Source organism: Pleurodeles waltl, chromosome 10, assembly GCF_031143425.1.
Source record: "Pleurodeles waltl isolate 20211129_DDA chromosome 10, aPleWal1.hap1.20221129, whole genome shotgun sequence".
NCBI classification, from domain to species: Eukaryota; Metazoa; Chordata; class Amphibia; order Caudata; family Salamandridae; genus Pleurodeles; species Pleurodeles waltl.
In genome coordinates, this window is record NC_090449.1 from 223235291 (window position 1) to 223254636 (window position 19346).

The 19346-nt window shown below is 51.8% G+C and overlaps 1 protein-coding gene across 1 annotated transcript in view; it reads right to left on the bottom strand.

Annotated features, from left to right (window-relative positions):
* BMERB1 (bMERB domain containing 1) overlaps window positions 1–19346 on the bottom strand; it is a 652653-nt gene that overhangs the window by 61904 nt on the left and 571403 nt on the right. The window lies entirely within an intron of this gene.

Genomic DNA, 19346 nt, shown 5'->3' on the forward strand with positions numbered 1-19346 from the left:
AATGGGGTGTATATGTTATGTTAATGCATGTATTTGTGTGTATGGTGTTGGGGGTGAAGGTTGGGTTGGGGGTGTTGCGTGTTGCGTGTGTGTCACTCTCTTTTTCCTCCCCCTCCCCTGTGTGCTAGGTGCAGTACTCACCGTGGTCGTCGCCACTGTCTTTGATGTTCCTGGTAGAAGAGGAGGTAAACCAACATTGGTAACACCTGTAGTTCGGGCTCCATGGTGTCCTGGCTCCTCGTTGGGTGTCGAGAGGTGAGTGGTTTCCGTTCCAAGTCCTGTTTCTGCCGTGCTTTTGTTGGTGTTGGTACCGCCCCGGAAAAGCTGGTGGATTGGTGACTTGTAATACAGTGGGCGGTACATTGTGTTCCGCCTGTCTGTTGGCGGTTACCGCTGTGGTGTTTGTTTCTACCGCCGTGGCGGTCGGTGTGTTAAAGTGGCTGTCTGTGTTGGCGGTTTCCGCCATGGTCGTGATTCCATTTGTTTTCCGCCGGTCTGTTGGCGGTATTACTGCCACTTTAGCACTGACTGCCAGGGTTGCAATGAGGGCCTATATGTTCTAGAGCAGGATGAGAGACCTGGATTCTCATTCTGTGTACATAGTGTGAAATGCCACAGCGCTTTAGGGGGGAAGTGGGCCCCTATGTGATTGGTGAATCTTGGGCCAGTCCCCTATCAAATTAAGGTTGTGGTGACCAATTTGTGACCTATTTGGTACAATGCTTATCTGTACTAACCACAGATGTTTCCTGAAACTGAAGTAAAATGTGACTTGCTAGTATTTGTTGAACCTCAGCATGTATATTTGTTTTCATGTTGGGCCTGTCACTGATTACATAGGTTTAAAACCATCTCTAACCTGAAATGTCTGCACCTCAGTCTGGGGTCTTTGAGGGTCTCTACACGATGCATCCCATTCTTCCCTCTATCATTACGCAGCCAAGCTGCAAGGACGAGGGCTCTATAGGATGCAGCAGTGCGGGGCAGCGGGGGAAATGTGCGGTCTAGTGTCATGTCTAAAACATGATTAAAGTCACCCCCCATAAGTCAAGGCAGTCCACTTCCGTGGGATAGTACTTTGCAAAGTTTACGTAGGAAAGGGGCTTGGTCTGCATTAGGGGCATATATGCTGCCGATGAGGATGCGTCTGCTCTCTAAACGTCCCTTAACTAATACATATCGCCCCTCAGGATCTATCACCTATTCCTCCCTTACAAATGGAACCCCGGGTTGAATCCATATCAGGGCCTCTCGGGAAGGGGCGTGGCCAAGCCGTCGAACATGGCAGACGCGAGCTAGATGAGCTCTGCGTCTCGCCCGGCTTATCCGGCGGCGTACGGGGGCTTGCGGGCCGGCGGTGCCCAACCAGTGGGGGAGCTGAGCTGTTGCGGCTCCCCGGGTCGAAGCGATCCTGGGCGCCAGTTCTCGGAGGCAGTGTGGAGTGGTGACAGCCCGGGCTCACGGAGGTCTGCGGCCTGCCGGACTCGGCCGAGCGGCGGGCGCGGCCCCGTAGTGGCGTGGGATCGAAGCGCCGAGGGGCCTGGTTGCTGGGGCCCACTGAAAGGGGCCGTCTGGGCTGCCGGTGCTCCTCCAAAGCAGGAGAGGAGCTGAGAGGAGTGTGGAGGGGAGGAGCAGCCTTCCGGGCAAAGTGTTAAGCCCCGGAGGGAAGAGACGGGCCTCCCGGCCACGTGGCCAGGCCGGAGTTTGCCTGCCCCGACGGAGAAGTTTGACTGATGGTCTGGGGGGCTGATACCCCTCCAAAGCAGGAGAGGAGCTGAGAGGAGTGTGGAGGGGAGGAGTGGCTTCCCGGGCAAAGTGTTAAACCCCGGAGGGAAGAGCCGGGCCTCCCAGCCACGTAGCCGGGCCGGAGTTGTCTGCCCCTGATGGAGAAGTTTGACTGATGTGCTGGGGGCCTGGAGCTAATGGTTGGGCTGCTCGTGCTGCTGCCCGGCGCCGTTCTGGGGGCGCAGAAGCGGATTCAGTGGATTGGAGTGGCATATGCCCGGTGAACGCTAGTAGGGGTTCGATGGCGGAGTTGCTGCTGGTGGTGGAGCTGGTGGCGAGGAGTCGATCCCTGCGGGCTCATGGTGCTGGTTAGCTGTGCCGTCGAGGTGGCTGATTGAGAGGGCCCTGGAATGGACTTGAAGGCCCCACATTACTACGCGACTGCCGTATTTGCTGCATTAATCTCCTGTCCTGGTCCTTCTGTGCTGATTGGGCACATCGGGGGGCTTTTGGCTCAAGCTGCTGGTAGCAAGTCGTTCAGTGTGTGGAGTGGCGCCAATTAGGAGCCCGTATAAACTTTGGTCATGGCAGGGACGGGTCGCCTTCACTCTGGCACTGGAGCTGGGAAGTCGCAAGACGCCGCAGCGCAGGACAGCCAAAAACTGGATGCCGTGTTAGCTGCAGTGGAGTGCATCAGTGACTCGCTGGAGCGGGCTCGCACATCTCTGAAAGTCAAGATTGACAAGGTGGCCAGTGACCTTGTCCTGCTACACGCTGACCACCGCAGCCTGGCGGACAAGACAGGTGTGATAGAGGCGAGAGTGGATGAACTGGTGCCGGTGGCGTCTCGCTTGGAGGCCAACATGGGGGATGCTCTGGCACGAGTGGCGGAGCTGGAGCGTCGTGTGGAGGACGCGGAGGGCCGCACCAGGTGAAAAAATATATGAGTGGTTGGTTTGCCGGAGGGCCCCCGAGGGCCGGAATGCGGTGGCCTACTCTGAGAACTGGCTTAAGGGGCTATTGCCGGAAGGTGCACTGACTCCCTTTTTTTCTGTGGAACGGGCTCATCGAGTCCCCACGAGGCCCAGGCCTCCGGGCAGCGGCCCCCATCCCTTCATAATTTGCTTCCTCCATTATGCGGATCGAGACATTATTCTCAAAACTGTGAGATCCTCCTCGCCGCCTCGAGTGGACGATGCCCAAATAATGCTGTTCCTGGACTACACTCTGGCCGTACAGCAGGACCGGGTTTCCTACCTGCCCTTGAAGCGTAGACTTAGGGAGCTGCGCCTGGAGTACTCCTTACTATTTCCAGCCAAACTCCGCATCATAGCTGAGAACAAATCTCACTTCTTCATCACGACAAAGGCAGCGTGGGACTGGCTGGAGTCAACGGGCCGTGCTTCGGGCCGTGCGGTGGAGAGGAACCCACCGGTGTCAAAGAGCAAGCGCGGCCAGGTGAGGCGTGGCCGCAGGCGGAATAGTGTGAGCGCCGCGGCACATGCTCCTGATCTGGAACAGCTCACACAGGAGCGGTGCGAGGTGCTGCAATCGGTGGCAGCGATCAGCACCCCACCGGGGGTGTCGGAATCAGAAACTGAACTCTCACAGCTTCCCAGTGACCGCCCTGCCACGCCGGACCGGATTTCAGAGTTGGGTTTTCCAGAATGCCCGACTGTGACTCCTGCCACGGCGGACGACCTCTTCTAGGCCCTGCTGTGGCATATTTGGATGGACCGGAAATGATGTAACTCCTTGTCTGCTGAAAATGGAGGACCCGATGTACAGAGTTGGCATGATACTTAGTGCGCGCTGACTGATGGACAGGCTGCCAGGCATGAGGTGTTATATAGGCAGACTGTGCAGCATTTACTGGTGTTGTACTCATCTCAGTTCACAGTTTAAAAGCCCGATCCGCCCCTGGCCCCCCACTTCTGTTATCCACTCTAGACGGGCTGACTGGTTTAGTGCTCGCTTGTTTCCCTGTGTGTTCTGGCCTACCCCACTCTCCTACTGTTGGAGAATTATCATGTGTGATTATGTTGTTGAAGGTTCAAGTTGCAGGGTTTGGGCGGGGACCAGTTGTTCATCTGCTCTGATGGTATTGGATTTGTTCTGGTTATGTTGGAGGCTTTACATGGGTTGTCGGTCTGGGCGCTGGGAGCCTGTCACTGTGCGCGCAGCATTATGCTTAAGGGCGGGATGTGTGAAATGCGAGCAAACTAAACTAAGGCCGCCATGACTTCATATATTGCACTCACTTGGAATGTGCGCGGCATACATATGCCTAGGCGCAGGTATTCCATATATTTATATCTTAGAAGACACTCGGTCCACCTTGCCTTCTTGCAGGAGACTCACTTGGCGCTATCAGAGCTTCCTCGCTTGCAGCGGCAATTATATGCGACAGGCCACTCCACTTATGCTAGGGGAGCACAGATCTGGATTAAGCCGGGTGTCCCCTTTGTAGCTGAGGATCAGATCATAGATCCGCAAGGGAGATTTGCCCTGGTTCGTGGGCAGCTTGCGGGTCGGGCCATAGTGCTAGGCTCTATTTACGCTCCAAATGTAGATCAAACTTCCTTTCTGCACACTCTGTCCCATCAATTATCGGGTTGGAGCGACTACCCCTGGTTACTGGGGGGGACTTCAATAGTGTGCTAGATACTGACTTGGATCGTTCCTTTCCCCCACTGCCTACATCGCCTACTGTGGCGGCTGCGCGCGGATTGGTTAACAGGACCCAACACTGGCACCTGATAGATGTATGGTGACAGCGTAATGCCGCAGACAGAGTTTACTCATATTACTCAGCCCTGCACTCCCTACATGTGCGACTTGATAGAATACTCTGCATGCCGAATCTGACCTCTGCGGTTATAGATGTGGACTATCTGGGACACACGCACTCGGATCATAACCCACAGATTGTACGCTTGGGCGGGGATGTCTGCCCCTCAGCTGTCCCTACCTGAAAGGTCAGACCTGAGCTACTGGAGGACGCTGCCTTTAAAGCATCGCTAGAAGTGGCGATCCCTGAATTTTTCGAGCATAACGAGGGTACGGCCTCTACGGGTCTGTTGGAGTGGGACGCTTTCAAAGTCTTTATCCGTGATCACTGCTTGGGGGCTCAGTGGAATTTAAGGGCGCTTGATCGAGCAGGACATTGTTAATATAGAGCGGGAGACACTGCGCCCAGAGTGGGAAGCTACTCGTGGTTTCGCAGAGGTGGCTTTGCTATCCAGGGCCCGTGCCGAACGCTTATCTCTGCTTGAACGGCTGCGTCGCTTAAATTACACTGCTCACTCGGCGAGAACGCACGACTCAGCAGACAGGTTGGCCAAACTTCTGGCCTGGTTGATTAGAGGTCATCGCGACCATAGCCCGATTATGGAGGTTCGCTCGGAGGCCGGTCGTTTGCTGCATACATCTGGGGAAATACATTCTGCGTTTACGCAACACTATAAGACGCTGTATGCCTCAGTTGTGGCTTCTCCTGAACGCTCGTATGAAGAGTTTCTCTCTGAGGTGGAACTTCCATGTCTGTCGGCCGACCAGAGAAGTGCGCTTGAGGAGCCTCTTGACCTTACTGAGATACAGGCCAGCATTCGTGAGTTGGTGTCTGGCCGGACGCCGGGTCCGGACGGTTTACCGGCCGACTTTTACAGGGCGTTTATCTTAATCCTTGCTCCCATGCTTCTTCAAGTCTATGTGGAGGCGGTGCAAAGGGGATACTTGACGGCATCTCAGAGGGAGGCATTGCTGGTGTCCCTTCCTAAGCCTGACAAGGATCCGGTGGAGCTTGGCTCATACCGCCCTCTCGCTATGCTCAACTCAGACTATAAAGTATTGGCCAAAATCCTAGCAATGCGTCTAGCGCCTATAACGCCGGGCCTAGTGAACTCAGACCAAAATGGGTTCGTACCGGCAAGAGATACATCGTACAATATAAGGCGGCTGTTCCGTGTCATGCACTACGCGAGACAAGATTGGCCACAGGCGGGATGTCTTGTCCTTGACCTGGAGAAGGCTTTTGATTCCTTAGAGTGGCCTTACCTCTTCAAGGTCCTGCAACGGTTTGGCATCAGGCCCCTTTTTATTCGTATTGTTAAACTGCTATAGACTAAACCTCAGGTCCGGGTTAAGATGGGGCGCGTTATATCAGAGCCAATCAATGTGTGCAGAGGTGCAAGGCAAGGTTGCCCCCTTTCCCCACTGCTGTTCTCCCTTGCCATGGAGCCACTGGCAGCAGTCCTGCGTGACAAGGGTTCCGGTTGGGGTATTTCTCTGGGGGATGGCATGCAGGTGGTATCGCTATACGCTGATGATCTTTTGTTGTATTTTAGGGATATTTTGCAAATCCCATTAGAGGTTGGGACTCTGTTGCAACAGTTTGCCTCGTTATCTGGCCTCAGGGTTAATTGGTCCAAATCATGCCTTTTCCCTTTTGACCCCACGCTCCCAAACCCAGAACTTCGTTTCTCTGAGAGTTCGGTTTCTTGGCAGGCCCATACATTCCGTTATCTAGGCATCCGCATTTATCATCATAAGGAAGACCTAATTCATGGGAACCTTAAGAGGGCGGTATCCTCAATCAAATCCCAGATGGCTTTCTGGCAGACACTGCCGCTGTCGGTGGCGGGAAGGATAGCAATGCTAAAAATGGTAGTCTTGCCATGCCTATTATATTACTTTACTAACATCCCGCACTATATTCCTCCTAGTTTTTTCAAGAGTGTGGAATCTACATTGAGGAACTTTATTTGGAATGGGGGACGCTGCAGAGTTGCGCTAAGAAAACAGTTTTTGCCACTGGAGAGGGGCGGCCTATCGGTCCCTAATCTGGAGCATTACTATTTGGCCTCTTAGATCCAATGGGTGTCCAAATGGCTGGCGGGCCTGCACCTTGCCGACACTGCGACTACGGAAGGACCTTGGTCCCTCATGCAAGTATCGCATTTATTTCACCCCCTAACACGTGGGGCATTGCCGAGGCAGTTATTTCTTAAGGTAGCTTCTAGCTGTTATCGTAGGTCCTTGCGCCTTGCCGGGGGGTCAGTTCCATTTGCGCCAGCGTTAGCGTTGCTAGGCACTCTCCGTGGCTCTAGAGTCACGTCAGGGCCTGAGCTGCGTGAGTGGCATGCAGTAGAGTTGCATACACTGGGTGACCTCTATGACGATGGTAAACTGATATCGTTTCCTGTGTTGGTACAGGAGTTGGGCCTTCCTGCAGGGCAGTTTCTGCTGTATAATTCACTGCTGCGGTCTTTAACATCTAAGTGGGGCGACTTGTCTAATGCTCCTCCCACGCACCTGTTAGTACAGTACATACAAGTGATGGGGCAGGGACGGCACCTGATTAGATGGTTTACTGAGGCGCTGCGCTTGCACACAGCCCTAGAATGCGATACACTGCGTGCAGCTTGGGATGGAGACGCGATCACCTCATTCACAGATACGCAATGGAAATCAGTTCTCTCTGGCCATGTTAATGTACCCCGTAACTCCAGATTTCGGTTGATCCAATTCTATATCATACACAGGGCATACCTCACTCCCTCCCGAGTGAACAAATACTTTGCTCGCCGCGATGCGGCCTGTCCCCACTGTTCTCACATTGATGCAGACATGATTCATATGCTATGGGCCTGTCCATCCTTGCGCCGCTTTTGGGGGGCAGTGGTGGGTTGCCTATCGGAGTGCACGTCGCGACCAGTTCCGTTCACCTGGGAGACTTGTGTGCTGGGCCTATTTCCCAGGGACACGCGGCATAAAGCTGCAGCTAGATTTTTGGATCTGGGTTTGATAACGGCCAGGAGACTGATAACTTGTAGGTGGAAGTCACCTGACCCGCCAGCTGAGCGGGCCTGGAGATATTCATTTGAGGTTTGGGCCAATGCGGAAGGAGTGGCGTTAGTAAGGGAAGATGTGCTGGGACTGCGCAAGTATCCATTGTCAGATAGGGAGGCGATGGTGGTATGCCTGCGTGGTCTGGGGCAGGGCTTGGAGGTGGAAGAGTTGGTCTGACTGCCGGAGTGCACGAGCATCTGCTCCTGACTCAGGAGCGGGAGAGGGTGGATGCCTGAGTCTGAGCAGCCGGTCTGACCTCGGCACTGGGGCTGTGGCTGCGGTTTATACTGGTGATGGGTATCTGTGGTCTGTGCAAGTTTCCGCCCTATGTTGTTACGAATGAACAGAATAGGGGGGTTCCCGTGCCCACGACGACACGCTTCAACCTCAGCCTACTGCTCGTAGAAATAGTCCTCCAAAGTTTGTTTATGTTCTTATTGTCATTTGTGGTTTGCTTAAGGGTAAATATTTGCAAGCATAATGTTGTACGAACACACTAATCTTTAGGAGCAGATTAAAATGACACTGTGGTATTTGATGCATTTAAATTTACCTATGAGCTCCGTGTTTCCATTGTATGGACTTTTTCATCAGCGTTGGTAGGTTACTCAATCCTGTTTTACGCAAGCTCTGGTAGGAGTGGTTAAACAATCCGATTGAAGGATTAGCTATCAGCCGCTCTAATGTCTACCTTTGTCAGATGTGCTTATTCAGTCAACAAATAATTGCTCAAATATGTTATCCTAATGTTGATGTAAGCTTGCATGTTACAGCATATTGATAAAGCTAATAAACAGATTTTTTTTAAAAAACAAAAACAGTGCCTCTCGGGCATAGGAGGAGTAGTCTGCATTGCTGGAGTTTGTCCGTCTCTATGTGCATCAGGTGGGATTCTTGTGATAGGACAATGTGTGTGGTCTGACACCTGAGATAGGAATAGATAGCATATCGATGGGCAGGGGTATGGATGCCACGCATTTTCCAAGTCAGTACTTTAATGTGGGTAATGGGTTGTATCGCTATTGGTTCACTGCCTGTACAGCCTGGTGTCAGAGCAAATAAGCATGAGAGTAGTGGCAATGGGAGCAGACATGGGTTGCCTAAGTAAAAGCATCTTATAATAAGGGAAGTAAACAACAATGTAAATAACTGTTAACATAGTTAATGCCAAAAGAGCAATGCACAAAAACAAGGGTCTGCTCAAACCATAGTGTTTGGGAGGCAAGTAGGCTTCCAATACGGGGTGAAAGAGAGGGAGAGTTTGATTCTGCATGCGGGGATCACCATATCTGTATTGGAGTGGTGTGGGTATCTATCCATTGTTAGCAGCACATGTAGGCGATGTAGGCCCCGGAGCCGAATGCCAGTATCTAGGGACGAGTGTCCAGGCATGATGATAGTGTACTGCAGATATGTGTAAGTTGTGGAGTCTTGTGAACCATAGGAGGAGCTTCAGTGATGGTGGAGCAGTTTAGCCAGCATGGCCCCCGCACGTTTGTAGCAGCAGGGTGGGAGACAACATCCAGGAGCCACAAGCGGGGAACATTAAATTATGTTGTCCGCTGTTTGTCGGGTAATGCCTGGTGGGGGCTGTGAGTCTTGTCTATAGGGCCAGGTGGCAACTGAGCTAGATGAGCGAGAGTCCTCTACGTCTGGACTGGAGCAGTGTGGTGTATCTGTGATGGCAGCGGCTTGTTTCAGCGCCTGATGGTGTTCTGCGATCATTTGCTCCAGATCCGAGGCCGCCTGAGAGATCTGTTGGGGCTGTGGCCGGGTACCTCGCTGCTGATGCCAGTCCCCTGGAATGAAGAGCCCTTTCCGCTGTCATGGTGTTTTAAATTGGTAGCTTGAAAACCAGACCCTCTCACCAGTTCCATGCGTCTTCTGGGGTGGTGAAGAAGTGTGTAGTACTCCTGCCATGACCCGTAGTCGTGCCAGAAAGAGGAGTGCGTAACGTATTTCTAGTTCACGTAGACAGAGTTAAACTGTGAGGAAGGAGCTCTGGTGTTGCTGAACTGCAATGTCCACCTTCACTTCGGATAGTTGCAGTATTTTTCTCAACACCGAGTCTTTGTCCGGGTAATGCAGAAACCGGTTGAACACCCGGAAAGGGTTTGAGCCAGGTAGTGGTTTACGTGTTGGAACCCGATGGGCTCTCTCAACTGAAAATAATTGCGAAAGAGCAGCAGGGGGAAAGAGGTCCTACAGCCAGGATTCCACATATTGCATCAGGTCCTGTCCCTTGGCACCCACAGAAAGATCCACTAAGTGAATCTTATAAGGCCGGGATTGCCCTTTTGGGCCCTTCTGGGTCCTTGGCCCACCTTTCCAGTATTTGTACTCATTTTGATAGAGTTTGTAGGGAGGATTCCATGCTGTGGGGTTTTGGTTGCAGTGTCTCAAGGATTTGTTCTGTTGCCATCACCTTGTCTGCAAGTCTCCGATGATCTGCATGCACGAAGGTGAGATTCATCGCAACTGTATCGATCTTGTCTTCTAGAGAGATCCTGAATTGTTCACTTGCCGCAAGTACGGCATCCTTTGACACCATGACAGCGGAAAGGGCTCTTCATTCCAGGGGACTGGCATCCTTTTTTGTCTCCTAGCGTGGCGGGACAGTCGGTACAATCCCGCTTGTCTGATGTGGCCACCATCTTTTAAGGTGAGGCTTGGGAGTGCGAGGAGGAGCACAGGTCAGTCGGGCATAGTCGACTAATTCTAGTACCACCAGGGTTGCAATCATCCAGGTTGCGCACAGGCAGCACTGCGTGACAGGGCCCACTTGCCGGCAACTCAGGTTAATAAGTACACCGCAGCACAAGCAGCCCAGGTCAGCCCATTTGTAGATGAAGGTGCGGTTTTGGAGGCCTCACTGGCCAACCTGTCTCCACAAAGGCGCCGCACTTAAGTCTGAGTGATGAGTAAGCTGTAAGACTGGTTCAATGGAAGTCAGCAGTTGTGCAGTTGTCACTTGGACAGGTTAAAGGCTCCCACAGTGGGTATCAACTTCATTCCCTAGAGTAGCAGGCCCGCCCTACGACGTAGGCATGAGACCTTTACTCCCAGATGGTCCCACCGGAAACAGCACTTGTGTTGTGCAGGCGGTCCGTGGGGTCTCACAATGGAGATGTATGTCATCAGGCAGATGTTGAGTGTAGGGTGGGGTTGATATTATTGCGTTGGAAAAGGTCCAATGAACCTCATAGTATCACCTGTTGTGAGCATCAGTAAGAATAGTGTCCCGGAGGCCTCCACACAGCAGGGTGTGCTCAACTTTGCATCACAGTCACATAGGCACTGCGTGAGCCCCTAACAGCAGAGTTGTTCTGTCTATCTCCATAGTCAATTCCGGGCCTAAATTTAGGTGTGTGGCTCGTAGGAGCCACCCCAAGTGAAGAAAGGCATTAATGGACTTGCATGAGTTGCGTTCGGTTGCACTGCGGGCCCAACACCTGAAAACAGCATGATGTAGCTAGTATCTCGCAGGGGCCCAGGCTGGCGGGATTGCAATTTTTTTCCTGGGTCATCAAGTGCAATGACTGGGACAAGCATAGCATGGTGCTTAAGCCTGGCCTTGTCTCCCGAGCCCAAGTACCACCAATGTCTTACCAGTGGTGTATCTCCTAGGCCCGCCGCAGCCCGCATAGCTCACCCAAACTGCACTCCGCTGGTAGCCGTTCATAGGTGGATCTGCTTTAGTTGTGGCTGCCAGAGGTATCTCTCAACTGCTATGTGGTGACACTCCGGTTCAATGCGGCAGACGCTGTATATCTGGCGTCTGCTGGTACAGGTTAAATTAGTTCACACAGCGGGCTGGGGTGTCGACTGGGCAACGTCTGATGGTGAGCGCAGTACAAGGCCTAGGCTGGATTGCAGCCCCCGAGTCTAGCTTTCACCAATGTATCGCCGGCGACATATTACTCAGGCCTATTCCAGCCCCTGCCTCCCAACTGACAGGCGAATTGCCAGCAGTAGCTTCTGGGCAGACTTGCCTCTCTTGTGGTCTCCAGAGTCCTCTGCTGACCGCTCTGCCCCAGTGCGCCGGTCTGCAATGGCGGAAGCTGAGCGTCTTATCTCTACTGTGTCACAGGTCAGGTCAAGGACTTTGGTGGGCGGTGGTGGGATGGTTTCCTTCAGGTAGGGACTGGTGGCACCCCACTGGCAGGCAGTCCAATGCCGCCATGCAGGTGCAGGCCAGGCACTGGCTCCTGGCCTCCCAGGTCTGCCGGGAGTCGCAGATTACACTGCATGGTAGCTTTTGGTGGGTGGGGGGGTTCAAGCCTCCTAAGCTGGCGGGCCTGTTGCCGAGGAGTTCCAAGGCCCTACATCTGGGTGAAAATGAGCAGGCTCCCAGTGATTCTGCTGCCCTGAGCCCTCCTTTCCTCCCGGCTGCCCACCAGCATCGTGAGCCGGTGGTGGGCGGTGGCGGACGGTGGGCTGCTGCATGCCTGGACGCAGCCGGCATCAGGTGAGCCCTGTGCATCTGGAGGAGCGGAGGCCGGCGATCGGCCCTGGCCCCCTGGTGGGTGCACTTCATCTCTGGGCTGGAGGCAGAGACGCAGTGGGCGCACCAGACCAGGGTAGTGACCGGGTGCCGCGAGGACATAGCGGCCTGGCCTGCTCCAGGGCTGACAGCCATTTTGCGGGGACATGATCTGACCGGTGGGCCGCCATTGAGAGGGCCGCAAGGTGAGTGGCGGAGGGCGCCTAGAGAGTGGCGAGACATTGTGCACCTGGGTTGGCTCCCCCCCGGTCCCATGAGCGAGGAGATCTACCTGGTCCAGGTGGAGTCGGATGAGGCCCTCTGCCGAGTGATCACCCACTGGGGTCCCCATGGGAGGAGAGAATCCACTACTGTGAAACTTTGACCCTTGGCTTGTGCGCTGTGTCAGTGGCCCCAAGGTGTCGTCTGTGCTGTCGCTGGCTCCGTGGCTGAGCCCGATTGTGGCTGTGGGCCTGGCCTGAGCTGGCGATAGCTGCTGGGAAGGGGCTTGCTGCCCTCTGCCTCTCTGCCTTGCCTATGGACATAGAGCCCAGTAAGAAGCCTAGAATTGCAGGGACTGGGACAGAGAATGCCGGGGATTGCCATTATTGTGAGTTGCCATACTGGCGGTGTAGCAGCGCTGCCGCTGGTAGTTGGTACTCTTTGCCAGCCCTCTGGACAAAATCTACCTGAAGTTGTGTTGCAATGGTGGCGATATTGGCCCCCCTGACCTAGTGATATTACTGAAGTGGGCGGTCACAGTAAACTACAGCTCTCGACCTTTGTTTTGTCAGCCACACCCCACCAGTATCAACCAAGCTCATAAACTGCTCTGTGCTGTCGAGACCACCTCTAAAAGCGCACAATGGGGCGCACAAGAACCAAACAAATACAGTTAGACATATGAGCTTACAAACTCTCTTCTCCTTTTGAGGGTTCTTCTACAAGGGCATTGGTCGACTATGTGCCCCCCACTGGGATACCACCCATCACAGATAAACTGGATATCATCTTACAAGAAATACGCAACTCCAGGATGGCTCTATAGCAACAGCTCAGGGCCATCACCACAGTTCTCACCTTTCTCAAGGATGATCAGCCAAAATTGGCAGACAGAGTCAAAGACACCGAACAGTCTCTCTCCACCTTAACACCCAAGATGACAGAGCAGAAAGCTCTGGTGTCACAGCTACAGAAACAAGTGAGTCAACTCCAATCCAGAGCAGAAGATGCGGAAGGCCGAGCACGCAGGAACAACGTTCAGATCGTGGGTCTAACAGAAGGCCTGGAAGGACCCCAGCCCACTCAATACATAGAAACGTGGCTCCGAACTGTGGTAGCCCCAAAGTGCCTCTTGGACCTCTTCACGGTGAAAGAGCACACAGAGTGCCGAAGAGGCGCCCAATCCTGGGGCCCCTCCCAGGCCCATAGTGGCACAAATACTCAACTACAGGGACCATTTGCTCCAGGAAGCTTGTGAGAGAGTGGCGCTGACCATTAACGGAGTGAAGGTCTCACTATTCCCAGACTTCACGCTAGCAGTACAACGGCAATGCTCCTCATTCTATGCAGTAAAGCAGCAATTGCGCATCATCGCTCTCTTGTACACTTTAATTTTCCCTGCCAAATTGAAAATTATCCACGACCGTCGTGCACATTTCTTTGAGACCCCGGAGACTGCTCGGGACTGGCAGGACCTTCACTATTCAGATTCTCATGGGCACATTCAGCAAAAATGTCCGCCGGCACAGCTAAACCACTCACACAAGAGGAGGCTAAGAAGTAAGCATATGGAAACTCACACAGGGGGAGCTCCAACTCCCCAACAGGTCCTGGAAAGTCAATGTGAAGCCATCCGCTTGGCTGCAGCCCTTCAGGACTCGGATTCTCCCCTGTCCGCATCAGGTTCGTCCCGAGGCAGCATCTCGGATTCGGACACAGATGGTAGCGTAGCTCTGTTCCGAACAATGACACCATAGTCCGCAAATGAATTATTGGGTTGATATAGGTGAACAATGGCCTACTCTTGCGCTCCTCTGCATCATTGTATCCTTGACCGAACACTAAAGGAGATTACCTCCGTGCACTTGACTCTAGATGTGATGTGCCCATCAACACTGGGAAATACCCAACAACATCACGCTATGGTCCATGGTCAACATCCTGGTCAACAGGGCTTTAGCTGGAGCCCAGGAAGGGAGGCTCAATGAGGCCATAGTTATAGCCTATACGTCATCCTGCGACATGATAGCCGGGGTCCTCGTCCAGTGAAGGTTCCTTGAACACCCACTGTGCATGTTACTTGCTGTGCAGTTGGATAATGGCTCCCAGAAGCGCAGGCGTAGACGTTATTGTTGACTTTATATTTTGTTATAGGAATTCTAATGGTCGAGTATTGGGGAAGTTGTTTATATGTTTAGCCACTGCTGCCATTATTATGGGTATGGAGAGTACTGATACCAAATTTGAGCGACACTTCCAACACAATCTACAACACACATGATGAACAAGCGCCTGAATTGTTACAATATACTCACATGGAATATACGGAGATTAGGCTCTCTTTACAAACGACACAGAATATTAGCACAAATGCACAGACGCAACATTCACATAGCTGACCTTCAGGAAACGCATCTCACAAACTCAGAGACTCAAAAGTTGTGCCGGAAGTGGAGAAGTCAGGGCTTCTCTACTTCATACTCTGCTTCTGCTCGAGGAGCCACGATCTGGGTGCGAGCTGGGGTACCACTGCAGATACTTCATTCAAGAATTGATACACAAGGCTGTTATGTCTTCCTAAGGGGGTGTTTGGACGAGGTGCCAGCGGTGTTTGGGTGTTTGTATGCCCCTAATCAAGATCAGGATAAATGTTTTGTACATCTCACATCCATGTTAGCGGATTGGGTACATATCCCCTGGATCTTGGGTGAGGACTGGAATGCAGTACTAGATATCCACTTAGAGCGCTCTCACCCCTCCTACCAACAGCGGCCCGACTAAGCAAGCCAAAATGTTAAAACAATGGGTACAGAAATGGGGGGCTTGTTGACGTATGGCACAACCGCAACAGTAATTACAGAGAATACTCATTCTACTTGCCCCCACACTCCCTACACTCCCACCTGGACAGGTTCCTCTGCTCCACCCCTTTGGTGCCACAGATCACACATGCGACATACTTAGGCAAAACACTGTCTGACCACAACCCACTGGAAATTACCTTAACATGGTGAAATGCCTCTACCCTGATCCCAACGTGACGCCTCCAGCCCGCCCACTTGGAAGATGCAGTGTTTCGCGCCAAGCTCACCAATACGATCGATTCATATTCCCAAGAAAACGAAGGCGCTATATCCACACGGCTGACCGAATGGGAAGCACTTAAAGTTAGCATCAGGAGGGCAGCCGTTAGCACAATAGTGGGAGCCAGGAAGGAAGTTCTACGAGAAATCACACGAGTGAAAAACAGCCTATGAAAGCTCCAAAGGCTGGCTTCGCTTGACCAGGGAAATGAACCACAGCTACAGGAAGCTAACATGACCTATGCAGACCTCTTGGAATGCCTCAGAATAATTGAATGCAAGGAATATACACAGAAACGGCACACTGAAGCCGACAGGGCCGGGACACTCTTAGCTAGGCTGATACGCCCCGAACAATCACTAATGGCCATCCTAGCTGTACAAACCCCCTCTGGGAAAACCGCAGTGACCCAAGCTGTCATCAATACAGCGTTCCAGAAATATTATGCACCTCTGTATCCCGCAACCGCTCTTCCTGATCGTGCACAACTGGCGTGGTTCCTGGACCAGAATACCCTACTAAAAGTACGGGCATCAGAAAAGGAATCCCTCAAAGCTCCAATTTCCTCTCAAGAAAAACGTGAAGCCATCAAAATCCTTGCCCGCAATAAAACACCGGGTCCAGACGGCCTACCAGTGGAATTGTATTCCACTTACGCGCATAAATTGATCCCAGAACTGGAGAAGCTATATAATGCTTCCTTTACAGCTGGTATTCTCCCCCAGACCACCCGAGAAGCGTTGGTGACCTCTCTTTTAAAACCCGGCTGATCACCAGGTGACATATCATCCTACAGACCAATATCCTTATTAAACACAGAATACAAAATTCTCAGGAAGAATCTGGCAGCCCGTTTACTCCCCCTCCTTCCTCGTTTGCTCCTTACAGACCAAAGTGGTTTTGGAGCTACATGTTAGCAGCCCTAGCAGTGTTCGGGATACCAGAGTAGTATCCTAAGTGGGTATGGCTATTGTATATGAACCTACTGCGAGGGCTCGAACGGGACGTCTCATCTCACCCACCTACAATATTGCCAGGGGGACCAGACAAGGATGCCCCTATCCCCACTCTTATTTGTGCTGGTGCTGGAACCCTTGGCACATACCATCCGGCGCACAGAGAACAGGTAGAGCATCACAATGCAGCACACGGTCCATGCAATATCTCTCTATGCAGATGATATGATCCTATACTATAGGGACCTAAGAGCCAACCTGGCCTTGGCTGCAGACATATTAGTGAAATTCGGCAACCTCTTGGGTCTACGAATCAATGCTGATAAATCATATGCATTCTCCTTTAATGATACATACGCAGATCCGACTGTGCACCTCTGAACCCTCCACCTTAAGATAGCTCCAACCTGCTTTCGATACCTCGGCATCTACATATATAGAGGCCAACCTGACATACTGGCAGGCAACCTACACAAAGCTATTGCAGGAGCCAGATCGCAGGTAGCCTTCTGGTCCTGCTCAAACATTTAAGACTATTGATTCCATACTAATAGTCCTGATTTTAAGGGGGGGACGGAGAGTGAGTCTTACGAAGCTGCAGAGACCAGCAGATGAGGGTGGCCTGGGAGCTCCAGATTTCTAAGCCTATTGCATAGCAGGTCAATTGCAATGGCTCTCATATTGGCTGGCGGGCAGCAACTTGGAAGAGGTAGGCTTCTCTAGGGACACGCTCCGACGTGGGCGGTTACACCAACTGTTATGTCCGGGCCCGGCTGTACCCATTACAAATTCTAATCTCCTGCTGAGCATGGCCCTTACATACTGGAAGGTGGCAATACGGTACACAAACTCATCAGATCCTTGTGCACCCAATGTACCGCTGTGCTGAATGCCAACATCTATAGGCACTCTGTCAGCTCTTATGCTGAGCCTTTGGGAACCTGATGAACCTCGAACACTGGGGGACCTCTTCCAAGAGGGCATCCTAATGCTACACCTGGCCTCCATACAAACCCACGGGCTCCCTGATATAAAGTTCCTTACCCATGCCGGCGTAACGGATTATGTTTGTAAATACTGGGTACCCGAAGGGACAGAACCACGAACAATTGAACTACTGCAGGCTCTACACGCCATGGGACATGGCAGGCACCCAGGTTATACCGAGGTCCATGAGCACACCTCCAAACACCACTCGACTTGCTGAAGTCGAAATGGGAAGCGGATATACACAGAGAGTTTACAAATAAAGAATGTGGCGTCATTCTAAGACACTCTCACGCAACACAGGATTTAAGTTTATACAATTTTTAGGGTCGAGCCTGCGTTGCATGCGCCCACGCATGCGTATCGCAGTGAGACGCTTTAGTATTTAGAAAAGGGCTCAGAGCCCTGTCAACTTCACGTCAGTGTTTTTTATTGGTTTGTGGGCTTGCCTAATAAAATCTGCTTGCTTTCATTAGTGGAAGGCATGCACACGTCATGCCTTTTCCGGTGGCTAGCCCTCCTCGAGCGCAGCAACCAAGTACAGAAAACATGCGAGGCTCGCTGTTTTCCATCGGGCTCGTGGACTTCTTTTTCTCTAATTTACGAGCCCGATCTCGCTGGGCAGAAGTTGAGCGCTTTACATAGTTAATTTCACTTTTTCGGGTTACGTACATAAATGCACTTTTGCCCGATAGGTGAAAAGTCGGGTTAGGAGTTTACAATGCGATCAGCTCTAACATGAGCAAACGCGAGACCCGTTGCATTGTAAATGCTTGTTTATATTGCATTGTGCATCCTTTACACTTTGCAGGCTCAATCTGATGTTTCCTGTGGCCATGGTGCATTGCCCCCAGTGCCATCTCACAGACGCAGACTTCATACATATGATGTGGACATGCCCTACACTCACTGTATACTAGTCGGAAGTAGGGGAAGTGCTTCACAAACTAACAGGCAAAACTCATTGGTACACAGCAGAACATTGTATTCTGGGCCTCTTTCCTAGATCTCCCAGCTCCAAAGTCACGACGCGCTTCATAGATCTAGCTGTCCTTTTAGCAAAGCGCCTCCTAACCAGACACTGGAAATCTCGTCGAACACCATCACTAACTCAATGGCGTGATGAAGTTACACAATGGGGACAGGCCGTAAGCGCAGCTATACGTCGCAAAATGTACAGGACTTTGCAAAAGACCAATCTCAATGCAGTGGGATGCCTTATTGGAAGCATTTTGTGATCAGGAGGAATATGATGTGGCCTACTAGGTCGCATAGTTCCCCTCCCCTCACGGAAAAACCGGACACAATCCTACATTATCGCTTTTCTAAAACCACCTTAATAGCCCCCAATATAACCCCGAAGCTTAGCGGGCCCACGGCTGTTCATCAAATGCTAGATACCCCACCAGAACGAGCACATATGAACGGGATTCTTAGGTCACGTCAACATGGCTCACTGAGATCCTCGAAACACATACCATTACTATTAGACAACACAGCAGGCGGAAGCAGATGGGGTGGGAGGGGCACCTCTGTGTTTCCTAGTTGTCAACATTGCATTTAGGATTCCAAACTTGATAAACGAAAACAAAAACGACCTATAAATCATGTAAACTGCATGTAATGTAGTACCATTTTACAATACTCTTAACTGTAAAAATGGACATGCGATATACTAATGCAATAAAGTTGTGTTTAAAAAAAAAATGGTAGCTCTCGGTCCGTCTGTCTTGGAGAAAAGGCCCTGATGCTGGATGGCTGACAAAGCCCAGAACTGAGTCTGATAACAGGGCGGTACTGCGGAGCGTCTTCAGAGCGCGTCCGCCATCTTTGCCTCATTAGCCATGACCCCCCCCCCCCCATGAACTATTGTCAATCTCTTTAAGATAATAGCTACCATGTCTACTGTATTGGATCTACTGTGATGGATGTGATGTGTGTTGCTTTCTTATTGAAAAGTCAATGAGTAAATTGGAAAAATTGTAAATGCCTAAATGCCTTTACAGATAAGGTGGAAGCCGTAGAAACAATGCCATGCT